The sequence below is a fragment of the Triticum urartu genome, chromosome 5A, assembly GCF_056163025.1.
Source record: "Triticum urartu cultivar PI428250 chromosome 5A, HENAU_Tu73, whole genome shotgun sequence".
Lineage (NCBI taxonomy): Eukaryota > Viridiplantae > Streptophyta > Magnoliopsida > Poales > Poaceae > Triticum > Triticum urartu.
The window spans coordinates 357,722,439-357,728,651 of NC_141877.1; the positions used below are offsets into that span (position 1 = coordinate 357,722,439).

General features: G+C 46.6%; 1 long non-coding RNA gene across 1 annotated transcript; it reads right to left on the reverse strand.

Moving 5' to 3' along the window:
* Positions 1 to 2,860: 2,860 nt before the first annotated feature.
* On the reverse strand, positions 2,861 to 5,057 carry LOC125508924 (uncharacterized). Its single transcript, XR_007283872.2, has 2 exons — positions 3,601 to 5,057; positions 2,861 to 3,174 (listed from the first exon to the last, which is right to left on the reverse strand). It is a non-coding gene; the product is annotated as an uncharacterized LOC125508924 (long non-coding RNA).
* Positions 5,058 to 6,213: the final 1,156 nt, after the last annotated feature.

A 6,213-nucleotide genomic window follows, 5' to 3' on the forward strand; every position in this document is an offset into this window, starting at 1 on the left:
TATCTATAGTGATCTGTCATGACGATTATATAAACCTTGGGATCCTTGTTTTGCTAATTTGTGGAATATGTTTTTTATTAGTTATTTTTTGTTCTGAAAAATCGAAGAATGATCGACATCTGTAGGCCTACACTAATTATCCCTTTGACCCAACGCACAACAAGGGGTTCCTCTTTGCTCTGTGTGATATGTTAGAGCAGATCAAATTTCAACACATGCGTTGGATGACACCCCTACCCCCCACCTGCCCCGAAGTTGCGGAACCGACATCATACGTCTTTAAGATGGCTAGGGGGTATGATGTTCATTTTTTGATGTTACTGATGTAGTTGGTGCCCCATCGAAGTTGTGCATTCAAGATTTGAACAAATCACACACCAGACCCATACATTTTTTTCGGGCCGCATGCAGGGTATAGGGGGCCGGGTGTTCTGATCGAACATGTCTCCCTTGTGTGGTTTATAGACGTCGCACATATCTGTGGGCTCCCCGAGGTCAATATCATCCTTGACCGATAATGAGAGGGGCCCACAGAATCTATCCCTTTGACCCAACATACGAGAAGGGTTTGACCATGATGGTTTCCTGTTGCTATGTGTGCCATGTTAGACCAAATAAAGTTTGAGTGCATGCGTTAGACCTGGCTTGGGGTCGGGTACGGTGTTCGGTTTGTAATGTAGTTGGTGCCCCATTGAAGTTCTGCATTGGTGATTTGAACACATCACACACCACCCATACATATTTTCGAGCCGCATGCAGTGTATAGGGGGTGTTTTGATTGGCCACGTCTCCCTTCTGCGGTTATTTGTGATGACACGCATATCTGTGGGCTCCCCGAGTGTATATATATCATCCCATTGACTGATAACGAGGGGTATGTGTTGGCCATTAGTGGATTCCTCCTAGTATTTGTTAGGGCCGGTCACTGTCACATGTTGTTCAAGCAAAGTTCGAGTTCATGCGTTGCCAGGATTCCCTCCCACACGCTCGGATTGGTGGGTTCGACCGACACCGCACGATGTGTATCTCGTCCTTAATTACCTTGCTTTCATGGTTTTTGTCTGTATCGAGAGGCAGGCGCCACACTAAATTGTACATTATTCGATATTGAGAACACACATCACCCCTTCCAAGATACATCATTTTGGGCCGCATGCAGGCGGTGCTGGTTTTGTGGTCCCTCTCGTGTGATTTTTGATGATGGTTCAATCTATTAGCCCAAGCGGTATATATATACAGCCTGTCTATTCTGCTAATATTAGCACAATAACTATTCTGATAACACTTCTGCACTACACGCTCAACGCGAGGGCACTGCACTTTCAGTAGCAGGGGTACTGCAATATAAAGACTAGTGAACTTCGTGTCGGAAAAAACTGCACGCGGTGTTTTTTCGGTACTTTTTGGCTCTGCTTTTTAACCGTTTATCGGAACGAGGCGTGTAATATACCGTTGAGAAGCTATGGATTAGGCGCAACTTCTCCATGTTGAACACTTTTCGACATTCCTCATGGTTTAAGGGTAGTTTTGAAAACGGTGTGGCGCACGACGAGTGGCAGCGAGCGCTTTTTCACAATTTTTTTCTAAACCGCTCGTCGGAATGAAGCAAATGATACACTGTTGGAAAGATATCGTCCAGCCGCATCCTTTTTATATCTATCATTTTCTCTAATTCATTAGGGTTTAAGAGCAATTTTAAATTTAGTAAATCGCGGAATTCTAGTTTTTGGAATTTTTTGCAATATTCATAATGTTTTCGCTCCAGTTTTTGGACCATTTATCTAAACGAGGCGTGGGATACGCCGTTGGAAAGCTACGGATGAGGCGCAACTTTCATATGTTGAAATTACTGTGAAATTCCTTATGGTTTTTAGTTAATTTTGAAAATCGTGCAGCTGACGACGAGAGGCAGCGGCCGTTTTTCGTCATATTTTTACAAACGGCTGGTCGAAATGATTCCAACGTTACGCCGCTGGAAAGATATCGCCGAGACGCAATTTTTTCATGTAGAACACTCTCTCTAATTCCTTACGGTTTAAGAACAGTTATAAAATAAGAAAATGTGAACACTCTGTTTTTCGCGACACCAAAAGCGACGAGTGAACCACATCAGACACATGAACGCACTGCTTCAGACTGAAAACCGCATTGCATCGGACGGGCAAGCGAGCTGCATGGTTCTTGTACTCCTTTTATATTTTATTTTTATGAATGAGTTCTTTTTTATAAATGAGAGTGGGCCGCAGAGATGAGGCCAAGTGAACCACATCAAGAGGAAAAGTGAAACGCAACACGTTTTTGTCATTTTTTTTACATTTTTTATAAATGCATCCGAGCTGCATGGTGAGAGCTAGTGAGCTTCATCCTTTTTGGTCTTTATTATATTTCTTTTTTATTTATCCTATTTTTTGTTTTCACTAATTTCATTTGATTAACCTATTTGGACGAGGGAGAGTGTAAACTGCATGTTGTTTATTCGAAAAGAGCCAAAGCGCACTTCATTAATTGGGAAACATATTTTCTTTTTATGAGAAGTGGACCGTAGAGTCCCTCGAAGTGCACTGCATTATAGTTTTCCGTTCTTTTTTCGAGCTGTTTTGCCAAAGTGGGCAACTTTTGCAATTAACACAGATGTCCTTCAATATGTAAACAAAAAAGTGAACGACAAAAATCGGAGCGTTGCTGCAGTCGGTGCTGACAGTACGGAAGTGTACTGCTTGGGGAGTTGGCGATGGCCCGTTGAGTCTGATGGTAAAAATAGGTCCAGTGGCAGTGTGAGCCGGGCCATCCCGGAGGCGGAGTTCACTTTTTCTCTTTTTTGTTGTTGTTTCCCCATCTCCTCCAAAAGCAAACTGAACCGTAAGAACAACGGATAGCAAATTGCAGTGCACCGAAGATTTCCATCCAAAAAACAAAAAAGTGAGTCTAAAGTACTCATGATAGTAGCGAACCACAGCAAAAAACACTGAACTCCACGCTGATGTTTTTGCTCCCAAACCATGTATGCATACTCGGTATCCGTCCATGCCCATACTGCGCACACACAGCCAGACTCTGAATTTCATTGGCGCACTTCACAAACTGCACGGGAGCTTGCGTGTGGTAGAGCAGTGGGTGTCCTCTTTTCCCGATTTGACGCTGAGCAGTGGGTGTCCTCGTCTTCCCGATTTGACCCTGAGGATGAAGAACAAAGTGGCATGACTTCATGGGACAACAGTAGTTGCTTCAAAAGCCTGCAGCGGTGAGGAATTGGTCCAGAGAGAAAAAACTAAGGCCTCTTTTAGTTCATAGGATAGGATTATTATAGAAATAGGAATCTTGTAGGAAATGAGATAACATGTATCTCAAATCCTATGAATAGGAATAGGAAACAAGATGTCATTTGGTTGACACCAAAGGAATTTTTTCATTGAGTCTAGGCTTTTTTTTATTTTCCTATGAAATATGAAGGATAAAAATCAATCCTGTGTAGGAATAGAAATCCATTCAACCAAAGGGCTCTAAAGGAAAAAATCCTATAAAAATCCTATCCTCTAAAATTCAATGAAATTCCTCTAAACCAAAGAAGGCCTAACACTTGGTCACGGGATGGAGGCAAACCTGCAGTCAGGAGCAGATAGCGGTGGAGGAATCGGAGGCCACAAGCAACGGATCAAACGACCTCCTTTGCACACCGCCACCTGCTGCTATGCTCCCGTAGCTACTGCCGGCACTGCACCTCGCTGGACTGGAAACCGAACTGCAGCTCCTCGATACGCATGGGTGCAGTGCACAACACATACCGCCATAGATAATACAGTTGAACTCCCCAGGTGCCTGTGAGCTGCAAGCAAACCACTAAAGAGCTGCATGCAAAAACAATAAAGCAAAACAAAAAAACATTTGTACGACCAATTGCAAAGTTCACTGAATTGCAGAAAAATTGACCAAAAATCACAAAATTTGCACAACTAGGAGAACTACACCCGTGAGAAAATGTAATAGCAAGAAGAAGAAAAGGGAGCTGCCCCCGTGAGAGAAATGAACTACACATAAATTTCATAGCCAAACGAACTGCACGAACATGGGTTGGTGGAAGTGCACTGGCCGTGGGCTATGGTCGACGGCAGCACTGTGGTTACTGAACTGCACGCGCCAGTTGATTGAGCTGCACGCCAAATGCAGTCAGCACAGGGAGCCTCGCCGCGGCCTCTAATGGGGACGGGAGGATGTAGGTAGAGGCAAAGTCATGCCACGAGATGGTGCTGGGAGGAGGTCGCCCATGAATGGTCGCTTGACAGCAGGAGGGAGGATGGGGCTGCAGGATCCAGTTCCGATGGGTGATGGCGGCGGTTCCGGCCACAATCTCGCGGATCCAGCGGGGGGTGGTGATGCCCGGTGCTCCCATCCAGGAGAGGAAATAGGGGGGAAGGGGTCGTGGGCCGCCGAGTCCGACTACAGAGGAGGTCGCAGGACCGGCAGATCCGCCCACGATGGTTGGCAGAGGTAGCCGCGGGAGCCACTCCTTCCCGTCTCTGACACGGAGGACCTCGCCGGCCATCCCATTCGGCCACCACGTGCAGGAGGGCGCGGATCCGTGGGTGGAGGGGCCGCGTTGCTTCCGTGCTCTTATTGCTGGAACTCGGTGGCTGCAACCCGGAGCGGCGGCGCGCAAAGGAAGGTAGGGGCCGTTGGGGAGCTGCGCATCGGGATTCACCGAGAGGTGCTCTGTGGGGGAGAGGCAAGTTGGATCTGTCAATGGAGGGAGTTGGACGGGCGCTGGGGCGGCACCGGTAGTGAAAGGTGGAGAGTAGGTGGGAGGAGGAAGAAGGTGGGAGGGAGGGGTCGGGCAGGTCCAGGGCGCCAGCATGGCGCCAGAGGAAGGAGTGGTAGGGCGGGGACTAAGTGGCGGTGCCGAAGGAAGGAGGTGGTGCGGCGGGGCCCGAGCGGCAGCAGCGGAGAAGGTGGAGGAGGGCACGGGAGTGGAGGAGGTGGGTGTTCCGTGCGGCAGTGGGGGGATTGGGATTTGGTTAGTGGAGAGAGAGAGGGGCGATTGGTTTTTCGCGTGCTTGCGGTTCGGTTCGGTCTGCACACGCGATTAGATAGGGGCGTGAGACAGTTTGTTTTTGTTAGCAGAATAAGCATTTTTTTAGCAGAATAAGGTCTTAAGGGGTGTTATTAAAATAGACCTGTCTTATATATATTATATTCATTTTTTATCGACAATAATAGTTGTCATTTGACCAAGCAATAGATTCACTGTTCCTTCTTATGGTAGGTCATGGCGACATGCATGTATGACCAAAGTATCAGTATATGCATCCGCCTCGCTGGCACGAAGTGGGAGGTGGGTCAAGCACCCTAGCTAGGTAGCTACGACATTATGTCATTATAGATATATCCAAGGGTTCTTTCGGGTTTGCGAGGCAGGTGCCACCAAAGTTGTGTATTGTGTATTTGAAGTTTAAACATCACACCCTATATTCCTACATATATTTGGCTACTTCCAGGTGGTTCTTGACTTCTGGCCCCTCTCATCGATCTTCCACGACTCGCCCAACCATGGGCCCGCATGGTCAAAGTTGTTCATTGGAATTTTGAACATCACAGACCACCCTTTTCATTCATATATATATATATATATATATATATATATATATATATATATATTTGGGCCACATGCTGGTGTGGCTATCTCCTGACCCTCTCTAACATTTTTCTTGCTGCGAAGACTCGGATGACAATTAACGGACATGGGTGTACTCCCTTAACCATGTGCAGTGCAAGTGCGTTGTGAAATCACCACGACTGCACAAGCACAATCAAGGGTGTAGGTAGTGGATTAACCATGTGCGATGCTAGTGGGCTGTGAAATCACCACGACTGCGCAAGCACGAGCAAGGGTGGAGGTAGGGGTTTCACCGTGTGCGATGTAAGTGCACAGTGAATCACCATGACTACGCAAGATCAAGCAAAGGTGGAGGTACCGGCTTAACCGTGTGCGATGCTAGTGCACTGTAAAAGCACCACTTGCGCAAGCTAAAGGCGGGTAGTTGTAGGGTCGAAAGTAGGTCTAGAGGGGGTGATTAGACTACTTGACCAAATAAAAATCTCCTTTTCTCAATTTTAAGTCTTGGCAGATTTTAGCAACTTAGCACAAGTCAAGCAATCAACCTACACATGCAATTTTAAGAGTGTAGCAACGGAAAGTAAAACATGGCATATGAAGGTAAA